Source organism: Macrobrachium rosenbergii, chromosome 56, assembly GCF_040412425.1.
Source record: "Macrobrachium rosenbergii isolate ZJJX-2024 chromosome 56, ASM4041242v1, whole genome shotgun sequence".
NCBI classification, from domain to species: domain Eukaryota; kingdom Metazoa; phylum Arthropoda; class Malacostraca; order Decapoda; family Palaemonidae; genus Macrobrachium; species Macrobrachium rosenbergii.
In genome coordinates, this window is record NC_089796.1 from 59,241,363 (window position 1) to 59,253,862 (window position 12,500).

The 12,500-nt window shown below is 35.3% G+C and overlaps 1 protein-coding gene across 8 annotated transcripts in view; it reads right to left on the reverse strand.

The window, feature by feature from the left end:
- Positions 1-12,071, reverse strand: part of LOC136836438 (uncharacterized) — a 527,535-nt gene extending 515,464 nt beyond the window's left edge. For 3 of the 8 annotated variants that reach the window (XM_067100689.1, XM_067100685.1, XM_067100687.1), the window contains exon 1: positions 11,607-12,066. The gene's annotated coding sequence lies outside the window, so the exon portion shown is untranslated. Of the gene's footprint in view, positions 1-11,606 lie in introns of all 8 variants that reach the window. The other 5 variants (XM_067100681.1, XM_067100688.1, XM_067100680.1 and 2 more) reach the window with 5 other exon arrangements.
- Between the last annotated feature and the right edge of the window lie 429 nt (positions 12,072-12,500).

A 12,500-nucleotide genomic window follows, 5' to 3' on the forward strand; every position in this document is an offset into this window, starting at 1 on the left:
CTTTTCGGCGCAAAAGGGTCTCCATTCGATGCCCGGAGGGGTCAGTGTCGAGAGGGCAAGAGGCACTAAAATTCCCAGCCGCCCATTGTGAGGCATAAGATACAATAGAGGCCAGAAGACATAAAAGAGACAGAGGCCAGAGGAGTGTGCTTCAATAGTCCTTTTAATGGCGCTCACAGAAGCGTTACAGAAATTGCTCTTCATATTTCCGACGCTTCTCTCCGAAGGATCGATGGCATTCTTGGCACTAAACGAATGTGTCGCATAAAGTTCATTACAGAAGTTTGTATTCCATAGCTACGTGAGGAGAAACGTGCTTTCATTTACAGAGTCGATGATTCTAATGAACTATTACTGTTATTATAATACAACTCTAAGAACTAATATTTTTTATAACTCTAAGAACTAATATTTTTTATATTTCGAGCATTATTAGCTAATATTTAATTACACCGTTCAAGTAAACCATCAGTTTTTAATTGGAATCTTGCCTTCTTCAGTCATTGCCATGTTTTAGTTAAAATTATAAAGTTGACCTCTACAAACAAATGATCACATGCTGAAGAGTCACTACGTAAAGAATACTAATGGTCTCGTCGACCTTCCGGAACATATGCAGTTAAGCAGTATATTACTTTTTTAGCCCGACATTTTGGATGCAATATGGTACCATTATTATTTTCCAGGAAATATGAGCAAATGCAGCCATAAAAATGACAAAATGGCGAAGTAATATAAAACCTAAAACGTTATGGAACAGAGGCTACCGTGACGTCTAGAAATTGACAGTTCAGGCTATAAGGTCACAACATAACGCCCCAGAAAAACAGAGGCAAATAAAGCCTCTTAACGACAAAAAAGAACAAAAATACTTGAATGAGATATGAGAAGCAAAACTTGTTTCAATATGATGTTAATGAATACTACAACAGCCTCTTTATATATATTTTTTTTTTTTACATTTTTTCGAGGAAACAAAAAGGTAGACTGCTGTTGATGCAGTACAGGCGGGAACGACATAGAAACAAGCAGCAGACGCTTCCTCTGGCCACCACTGCGACGCACTTTGCTCTAAAGCAATCAAAGGCCCAAAACTTGGATCCACAGCAACGACAATCACAAGTCAGATTTACCTGCGGCGGCTTCAGGTCAGAAATTCTATTAGGCAAGGTTCCCTAAATGGCGATTCCAAAGCCCCACCTCAAAGCAATCCCCCCTCCCCCAACCTGCGTCCCGCACCCTACACCAATCAAACAAGAGCTTCATGAGCATTTTGTGTAAAATCACCACTAGCGTTTCTTTGGGCTGTTTTAATGAAGTTTTAAAATGAATGACATTTCATAATTTAGTTGACTTTTACCCTCTATTCTTTCTAACTTTTAATCTCAGCATCATTCAATTTGACGCATTCATTGGCAATGCAATTAACAGTCAGATTAATCACAATAATGAAGTTATTTTATGCAATGTAACATCATTGCCGAAGATGATTCTCTTTTCAAACTATCATCGCCAGACCAATTTTGTTGTTCCTGTCAAAATGAATCTGGTCACTCTTCAAACAAAAACTGATACATCAAATTGCTCGAGTCCAGTCCCCAGGATGCTCACTTTACAGGCAAGACAGGTCCCCAATTCAATGCCTGAGCGGAGAGGAAAGCTCTAAACTAAACCCTGCTATGTCCCTGTTAATCTAAGAAATTAATGAAGTACCTAGTAGCTTGTTGAGAAGGCATGGGCTAGCAACCTCATCCCAAAGATTTGCTGAATACCAAAGGGCCAACAATTTCTGGAGCTACCACTTTATGTTAGGGGGGTGGTGGGAGAAAGACGTATGGGGAAAAAATCCAAGCATGCCAACAGTAATAAAAAGACGAAAATACTATAAAGTTCGAGTAGGTTTTACTCCTCGAAATAAGACAATATGCAAGCTGGAATCTTCTGATAAACCAGAAATAAATCTACTGATTTCTCTAACACTGGAAGCAAAAAAAGAACCATAGCTGTTACATATGTAGACTGCCTAGAAAACTGAACAAGCAAAATTGTCATGAATAAATGATGCCAAAATCCTCTAAACTCAATAATTATTCATAAGATTGAGAATTCCAAAATTCTCTCTCTCTCTCTCTCTCTCTCTCTCTCTCTCTCTCTCTCTCTCTCTCTCTCTCTCACACACACACACACATACACACACACACACTCACATACACATACACACACACAAACTCAAAAGCGATACTTAAAAATATGAACTAAGAGATGTAGTTCTGAAGTAGATTTACAATAATTTAATGAAGAAGCAGAATCTTACTTCTCGGCTTTACATGGAGAGTATGCAATTAAATCTAAAGGAACTTTTCATTCGCTCAGAAGAGCATTTTGTATTATACACATAAATAAAAAACCTACTCACAATAAAAGCTATACAAACGAAGGGGCATCATTTTATCCCCATTCTATTCAAACTTATATAGAAGATGGAAACACTTGACAGTTATTTCCTGCTACAGAAAACTCACTACTAATAGGAAAACATAGATTATATATCATGTACAATACCCATATTCATGAACTGAGAATCAAATGTGAAGTATATAATAACGTCTCAGTTAAAGGAAATTATGAGTATAATGGTGCAGCAGACAATAAAAACATATGCAATGTTTCTAGGACCACTCAGAAAATCAACATAATGAAGATTTGTGCTTTTTTCTATAACCCAAACAAGAGAGAGAGAAAGGGAGCAAATCAACATAATGAGGCTGCTTCTTGGGGGGAAAAACTTTCTACACAGCGAGTGTCTCTTGAATATGATTTCCATTTCATCTGATAAAAAGAATCTTCGAGTAATCTCTGCGAGAAAAATATTCCACATACCAACCCTGAAACTAGGTTTTAGGGCCGCGCCAGATATGTCGACTCCAACTCCTCTTCCTTTCCTTTCCAATCTGTAAATGGAAGAAGAAGAAATCCTCCCCTGCCTCCTTGTGACATGTATATGATTCATATACCTCCTAAGAGGAAGGTTTGATCGCTCCAAATGCGAAGGGACTCTCCATGTACAAGAAGGCCGAAGAGATATAGGCTTAAGAAATCTCTCTCTCTCTCTCTCTCTCTCTCTCTCTCTCTCTCTCTCTCTCTCTCTCTCTCTCTCTCTGTGTGTGTGTGTGTGTGTGTGTGTGTGTGTGTGTGTGTGTGTGTGTGTGTGTGTGGGGTTATTCGAATCGCGTTATTTTGACAACTACTGTCATCTCAACTCCATCTTAGGACTTCACTCAGCCACTGCATGTTACTTTTCCGCTTCATTTCATTATGTTGACATCGCGTTTAGTTATAATTTGTGCCAAAATAACAAAGCTATGTTAGAAATTATTCTAACGATTCAATGCTATCGTAGTACTTATTTTGGCATCAATGTATCGTGAACCTTCAACTACGTACATCATGATTTCTATTATATACCTTATAATCATATATAATATATATATATATATATATATATATATATATATATATATATATATATATATATATATATATATATATATATACATACTATATATATATATATATATATATATATATATATTACTTTACTCCATTACATCAATGTTTTGTAGTACTTTGTTGCATTTATTCCACTGCAATACCTAACTTCACCACATGAAAACTACTGTGCGCCTGAACTTCACTCTTCACTTCTTCGTTTTTTTTAACTCTTCACTATCGCTACATTATAAGATTACAAAATTCACAACGAATTTCAGAACATCAATATTACATTTAAATCTTTATACTTCGATTAATATCAGTACTTAAATGAAGGTGTGGCAAATAACAACAGGAAATCAGTGCTACAGCAGTACTCCTTTGCATCAATGCTTTCGGCGTACTTTACATCAGAACATCAAAGTTATCACAATTATTTTCCTCAATTCCGTAGTAACTACAATCAACTGCATCACTATATGGTTAGCTTAGAATATAGCTTCATAACATCAAGGTTCTAGTAGTATTTCAAAAAATAGCATCTTGACGAACCGAAAACATCATTTTTTTTTAAGATCATATCACCATGAGTATTAAGCCTCCCTTTATTTTCAACTACAGTAGAGGAATAATATTCCACAAAGACCTCTATGACTGTACACAAGAGGAAATCCTAAGTGAGTGTCCCAAAAATAAAACATAAAAAGATTTTAGCATTTATATAACAGCCTTTAGTCTTCAATTCTTAATGTCTAAATATTTTACTAGAAGCAATGCCTTTCAGTTATGAATGATTACTATATTATTATTATTATTATTATTATTATTATTATTATTATTATTATTATTATTATTATTCAAAAATAACTTCCTCGGCATTACATTCCCATTTGTTAAAAAGAAAAAACTGTTGGAAATTAATAAATGAATACCAAAATGCGCATACGAGTCAATCTCATACATTCCATTTTTTTCTCCTTTTTCAGCTCTTAGCCCAATAAGGGCACTGAACTGCCATACCTTCGGCCAGCTCGTATATATATAAATGCTAATGGCCTTTTCACGTGTCGCCTGAAAAAGTGCAGAGGCTAATGGGAAGGGTAACTTCACAATCCCGAGGAAGGCAAAAAATATGGAATGGAAAAGGAAGAATGGTTGTGCTTAAAACACGAAAATCATGAAAAGGAGGAGAATTCCAAAGCTCACCAGAAAAGGGAAAGAAAGGTCGGTTTTAACATGACGTGTATGTTGTAGAAATTGCTTACATTTATTTAATCTCTCTTGTCAGAAGGCACTTATTTTTACTTAATATCTCTTGTAAGATATTTATCCACTTAAATCTCTTATTAGAGGGTATATACTTGTCTTTACTTAATTTCTCGTTAGAAGATACTTATCTTTACTTTCTCTCTCTTGTTAGAAGGTACTTATCTTTACTTAATTTCGCTTATTAGATCTTTCTTACAATGGGCTACTTATCCTTACTTAATTTTGCTTATTAAATATTTCTTACAAGGGGCTATTTATCTCTGCTTAATTTCCCTTATTAGATCTTTCTTACAAGGGGCTACTGATCTTTACTTAATTTCGCTTATTAGATCTTTTCTTACAAGGCTACTTTATCTTCATTTAATTCGCTTATTAGATCTTTTCTTACAAGGGCTACTTATCTTTGTAATTTCGCTGCACAGATCTTTCTTACAAGGGGGCTACTTATCTTAACTTAATTTAGTTTATTAGATCTTTCTTCTTGGGGCTATTTATCTTTACTTAATTTTGTTTATTAGATCTTTCTTTACAATGGGCTACTTATCTTTGTTTAATTTCGTTTATTAGATCTTTCTACAAGGGGCTACTTATCTTCATAAATTAAGCATTATTAGATCTTTCTTACAAGGGCTACTTATCTTTACTTAGTTCAGCATTAGATCTTCTTACAGGGCTACTTATCTTCCTTAGGTAAAGACCTTTCTCACAAAGGCTACTTATCTTCCTTAATTTCGCTTATTAGATCTTTCTTACAAGGGGATCTTATCTTTACTTAATTTCGCTTATTAGATCTTTCTTACAAGGGCTACTTATCTTTACTTAATTTCGCTTATTAGATCTTTCTTACAAGGGGCTACTTATCTTTACTTAATTTCGCTTATTAGATCTTTCTTACAAGGGGCTACTTATCTTTACTTAATTTCGCTTATTAGATCTTTCTTACAAGGGGCTACTGATCTTTACTTAATTTCGCTTATTAGATCTTTTCTTACAAGGGCTACTTATCTTTACTTAATTTCGCTTATTAGATCTTTCTTACAAGGGGCTACTTATCTTTACTTAATTTCGCTTATTAGATCTTTCTTACAAGGGGCTACTTATCTTTACTTAATTTCGGTTATTAGATCTTTCTTACAAGGAGCTACTTATCTTTACTTAATTTCACTTATTAGGGCAACTTTACTTAATTTCGCTTCTTAGTTCTTTCTTACAAGGGACTACTTATCTTTACTTAATTTCGCTTATTAGATATTTCTTACAAGGGCTACTTATCTTTACTTAATTTCACTTACTAGATCTTTCTTACAAGGGGCTACTTATCTTTGCCCAATTTCGCTTATTAGATCTTTCTTACAAGGGGCTACTTATCTTTACTTAATTTTGCTTATTAGATCTTTCTTACAAGAGACTACCTATATTTAATAAATTTCGCCTATTGGGATTCTTTGCTTACAAGGGCTACTTATCTTTACTTAATTTCGGTTATTAGATGTTTTGCCAAGAGCTACTTATCTTTACTTAATTTGTTCTTATTAGGCTACTTTTACTTAATTTCGCTTCTTAGTTATTTCTTACAAGGGGCTACTTATCTTTACTTAATTTCATTTATTAGATCTTTCTTAAAGGCTACTCTTTACTTAATTCAGCATTAGATCTTTCTTGCAAAGGCTGCTTTTATCTTTACTTAATTTTGCTTATTAGATCTTTTCTTACAAGGGGCTACTTATCTTCGCTTAATTTCGCTTATTAGATCTTTTTCTTACAAGGGGCTACTTATCTTTACTTAATTTCGCTTATTAGATCTTTCTTACAAGGGCTACTTATCTTTTACTTAATTTCGCTTATTAGATCTTTCTTACAAGGGCTACTTATCTTACTTCTAATTTCGCTTATTAGATCTTTCATAAAGGGCTACTTATCTTTACTTAATTTCGCTTATTAGATCTTTTTCTTACATGGGGCTACTTATCTTTACTTAATTTCGGTTATTAGATCTTTCTTACAAGAGGCTACTTATCTTTACTTAATTCTGCCATTAGATCTTTCTTACAAGGGGCTACTTATCTTTACTTAATTTCGGCATTAGATATTTCTTGGGGCTACTTATCTTTACTTAATTTCGCTTATTAGATCTTTCTTACAAGGGCTATCTATCTTTACCTAATTTTGTTCATTAGATCTTTCTTACAAGGGGCTACTTAACCACTTAATTTCGCTTACTAGATCTTTCTTACAAGGGGCTACTTATCTTTGCCTAATTTCGCTTATTAGAACTTTCTTACAAGGGGCTACTTATCTTTACTTAATTTTATTTATTAGATCTTTCTTACAAGAGGCTACCATCTTTACTTAATTTCGCTTATTAGATCTTTCTTACAAGGGCCTACTTATCTCTACTTAATTTCGCTTATTAGCTCTTTCTTACAAGGGGCTACTTATCTTTACTTAATTTTGCTTATTAGATCTTTCTTACAAGGGGCTACTCAACTTTATTTAATTTCGCTTTTTAGTTCTTTCTTACAAGGGGCTACTTTACTTAATTTCACTTATTAGATCTTTCTTACAAGTTCTATTGTTCTCTTTCTCAATTTCCTTATTAGATCTTTCTTACAAGGGGCTATTTATCTTTACCTAATTTCGCTTACAGATCTTTCACAAGGGCTACTTATCTTCCTAATTTCACTTATTAGATCTTTTTACAAGGGCCTATTTATCTTTACCGTATTTCGCTTATTAGATCTTTCTTACAAGGGGCTACTTATCTTTACCTAATTTCGCTTATTAGATCTTTTGTTACAAGGGCCTATTTATCTTTACCTAATTTCGCTTATTAGATCTTTCTTACAAGGGGCTATTTATCTTTACCTAATTTCGCTTATTAGATCTTTCTTACAAGGGGCTATTTATCTTTACCTAATTTCGCTTATTAGATCTTTCTTACAAGGGGCTACTTTATTTCCATAATTCCAATGTAGAAGATACTTATCTTTACTTTATCTCTTTTGTTAAGCACTGCATATAGATAGGGAGAGGAAAAAGATATCAGTGACCGAACCCTTGAGTAGATGTCGAACGGGAACGTTAATATGGTGTCCATGACTCGATATGAAATGGTTCTATGACAATGGCCCTAAATCCAAGACTTTTTACTATGCATCTTTCTTTCTGGATATAACTCTTCAAGCCTAGAGACCGTTCACAAGCCCACGTTTATAAAACTCAACATTTCTTTCAAGACAGCTTTCTAAAATGTCTTTGCATGAAACTGCAAGCAAAGATCCACTGAATTTGACATAACAGTCAAAAGAACAAAAGTAAACTCCCTACGAGCTAAGACACGACAACTGAGCTGCCATTCGAAATGTCCTCAAGGACGAAACAAAGAAGCGCCCGCAACAGATCCCACTGCGTACAAGAACTCCAAACATTTGGAAATCATCCAGATACTACTTGAGGACTTGGAGGACGAGGAACTACAGTACATTAACATTCCTCACAAATTACCGCTAACATTTTCAAAATTAATATGCGTTACTGACCGTGGAAAGCAGGCTATTCTCACATTTAAACAGAATTTATCAATCATCATGTTAGTACGAAACTGGCGTCTCAACACCGTTCACTGACGTAAAGAAAACAAAATCTAAATTCTTTACCGAAGTAAAAAAAATTTTTCCTCTTAATTTCAATTTGCTAACACCCTGAAATAAGGACATTGTTTTCATATTTAACATCGTTAACACAACTCAACTAACACTCTTTCATTTATAATACTAATTGCACTTAACACCATTCAAAAAACAAGTTCGTTCTTTCTTATACTTTACACTGACAACATCCTAAAACAGTTTTTTTAATATACAAACTCCCATATGCTACTACAAACACGATTTTCTTTTAATGTTCACTGTTAACACTAGCTACTTCACATAGTAAGCATGCGTTCCTTTCTAATTTAGTAATTAGCATCAACGCGCACCAAAACAAGTGGTCTTCTTTGATTCCTCTGAAAACAAATCTTCGGATCAGTTCGAAATGTGCGGAAATACCCCCATTGTTGCATCTTAACATCTTTGAAAAATTAATAATCGTAATAATTTTTTCTTTATCTTGGTAAAGTTAAACCACTACCACAAGCAAGCAGAATGCTTCATCCTCGACTGCCTTAGTTTAAAAAGGAAACAAATTTATCTGCAACGCACATGAACATGACTCCGATACGCGTCGCATATCGGATCCGTTTTCAAATTCCAAAAATTTAAATAAAAAAAGCCGTCGACATTGCAATACACATACGATGTACTCGGGGAAAAAATAACTGCCCGGGAAAAGGAATATCTAAAATGTACAGTTTTTTTAAAAAAAAAAAAAGAACGACTGAAATCTATCGCTCCATTTTTTCATTTTGTTTAAATGAAACCGATACCCACGGTTTATTGGAAGCGCTTCGGCAGGCACAGAAGAAAATTAAAAAGTGGAAACTAAGATTTATACAAATAAAAACAAAGGTCTCCTTTGGCTCATTATATGGTACCGTTTTCATTAGGAAAAATGAAATTAGCTCAAATATTATCACTCACATCCGAACATCCATTCGTTTCCAAAGTAACAGAGAGAGAGAGAGAGAGAGAGAGAGAGAGAGAGAGAGAGAGAGTCTGTATACTCGTACAAGCAACAGAAAGAGAGAAGAGATCCGCTTGAAGCCGAACGGATATTAATCCGTGAATCTTTCAAACAGAAGAGACGAAATTCACGGAGTATTTGGCGTTCTGCAAGTCAAGCAAAACTCAAATGTTATAATGATGGCTTTAATGAGGTTTTGTCCCGAACGAGATATTCTGACTGACGAATTAATTATGCTTATTAAAGTTAACCAATCTTTTGGTGATTATGAGCTGAAGGAAATATAGTACCTGCAGGAAGACTGAAACTTTAAGAAGCGAAGCTGACGAAGAAAATTATTTATGAACAACAACACTCAATTTGAGAGAGAGTCATCTGACAGAGCGGGGCATCACTCATATATGTATAGATGAGAGAGAGAGAGAGAGAGAGAGAGAGAGAGAGAGAGAGAGAGAATAACTGATATGCAAATGATTGAGGAAAGGAACAGGGCCTGCGCTGTCGACAGCTACGGAAATTGATTTATACTTTACTTAACATAAGTTTACTCCTTGTACTTCTCGGGCCCCGTTCCTTTGCCCGTGACGGCCTAATCTACATTTAGTCACGTAAACTTCGTTGTATTGCTTAATCCGAAAATGATCCGGTTTATGCAGCATCGATTACTTTATTTCAATATATCTCTAACTCTCTCTCTCTATATCTCTCTCTCTCTCTATATCTCTCTCTCTCTCTATATATATATATATATATATATATATATATATATATATATATATATATATATATATATATATGTATATATATATATATATATATATAAATATACATATATATATATATATATATATATATATATATATATATATATATAAATGATGAAAAACAATAATCTTCTGATAATGCATTTATATTCCGTTCTATACAAAGACCACCTCCTCATGCTCTCTCTCTCTCTCTCTCTCTCTCTCTCTCTCTCTCTCTCTCTCTCTCTCTCTCACGCACACACAATTTTCGACGAGCAAATAAAAGAACAATGGAAAAGCATTGCCTTGTTAGGACCCCTTCGCAGCTAAGAGAGATCGGGTTACTCAGTAATTAGGAGAACGATACTGCTCTTGTTTCTTCCTCTCTTCCCACCTCCTCCTCTTCTTCCTTTTCTCCGATTTATAGGGGGATATAAAGCACTCGAAAGAGAGCTAAGAGAAGGAGCGGAGTGGGAAGCTCCTCCTCCTCCAGGAACAGGTCCTCCTCGAGCTAGGAGCGTTGGCTTTGAATGGAAGAATAACGGACGAGGATAGAGAAAGCCATTAGTATCCATTATACCTGGAAGCGTGGTTAAGGTATAGAATCCGGCGTTGTGTATGGAATTAGGAAGGGTTGCTACCATTTGACCTTGGGTAATATGAGATGGGGGAGGGGGAGAAAGGGTTCTAGATAAGTCTTAGGGGGCTCAACTTACGTGTGCTAGCGACTGCTATAACGCAAAAGTATCTTTTGGTTTTTCTCTCTCGTTAGCGGAATGCATATTTTTAGCCTATTATTTGTCTGTCTGTGTCTGGCTCCACGGTTAAATTGGGTTAAAAATTTACATTTCTAAACCATTTCAAGATACATAGTTATATAAGACTACGAATATGCGAGACCCTTGACTAAATAAATCATACGAGTTACGACTAGGCCTAGAAGGCATTATACCTCACCACACGTACGATGACATGTTGATTGTTCTGTAAAAAACAGTTCTCCCATATTGCCTAACCTGATGACAAAGTGTTCATTATTTAAACATTATTTTAATCGTTTTTGAAATTTGAAAAGACTTCGAATTTTCATTTATAAATTATTCTTTTCATAATTGACGTTTGTTGCAGTTGAAGCGTTTAGTCTGCTACGACTTGTATATAACATTTTGATTATTTAACCTTCTGGTTTTTTATGCATACATAACTGTTATTTAATCTTCTACTTCTCGTAAAGATGCTAGCCAAGATACGCGCGCAAATAAAATACATACGGCACTCAAGCAAATACATAAGGCTATACAAAAACAATTTGTTCTTCTTTCCATGGGATCTTAGTTTTGTGAACTTGAGAATTGTTAAAATAACCCGTGATGGGATGGTGAAAGAAGGCATAAGTAAAACTTTATCCAAGTTGCTGTTGCAAATCTAACTTTCGAAGTAGTTAGGAAGTGTTGAAGTAGAAGAAAGTTAACTCACCTAATGTCGATGTTAAGTAGTATACTCCAAGACTTTGGACGCCATTGGGAGACGGCCGTTGTAAAAAGGGCCCTGATATAAGCACGAACACTTCACACGCACTCTGAAGAAGCATAGCTCTCATTCCCAACCAAGAGTAAGAGTCCCCATCACTGACAAATAACTATGAATGCAAATACGTCATGATCTCAAAGCCAACAAACGTTCTAAGTGAATTCGTCGGCGTACGGCGTAAAATCCTCCATTTTCAAAATTCTTTCCTCGTCAAAACTGTTTCGTAAACTCCCGGAAACACGTAACAAATGGTATCCAATTCTTTTCGTTCAGTGGGCAAGTTTTCTGAGCGCGAGTGAGAGTTGAGGCGGAGGTGCGAGACCGTGGGTTGCCATGCACCGACTCTAGATGGTACACAGTCCACACCCTCGGCCAAGCACACCACCACCACACGATGGCTGGGCAACCACTTTCCATCACTCACTTTATCATGCGCACACAAGCCAGCCAGCCCCACGCCTCACCCCCTCCCCCCATACCATATCTATCTCTCTCTCTCTCTCTCTCTCTCTCTCTCTCTCTCTCTCCGTGTGTATTTATCTGTTTACTATTACTGTCCTATACCGTTACATATAGGCGCACGTGAAATTCCAACTGGGAACTTTTTCCAAGAGCTAACATGATGTGTTAAGCACTTTTATTTTTTCTTAGTCTCTATTAATTATTGAAAGTTGTCCTTTAACTGAACATTATTCCCATCAATACCTTGGTGCTTTCAAGTTTAATGACGTACACGATTCGAAGCCATGTTTACTACAATTACACAACCGCTTTAATCTAGGGAAGTTCATCAGATCGAATTGCCCTCTAAGTATGCTCTCATAATTTAATTACACATGC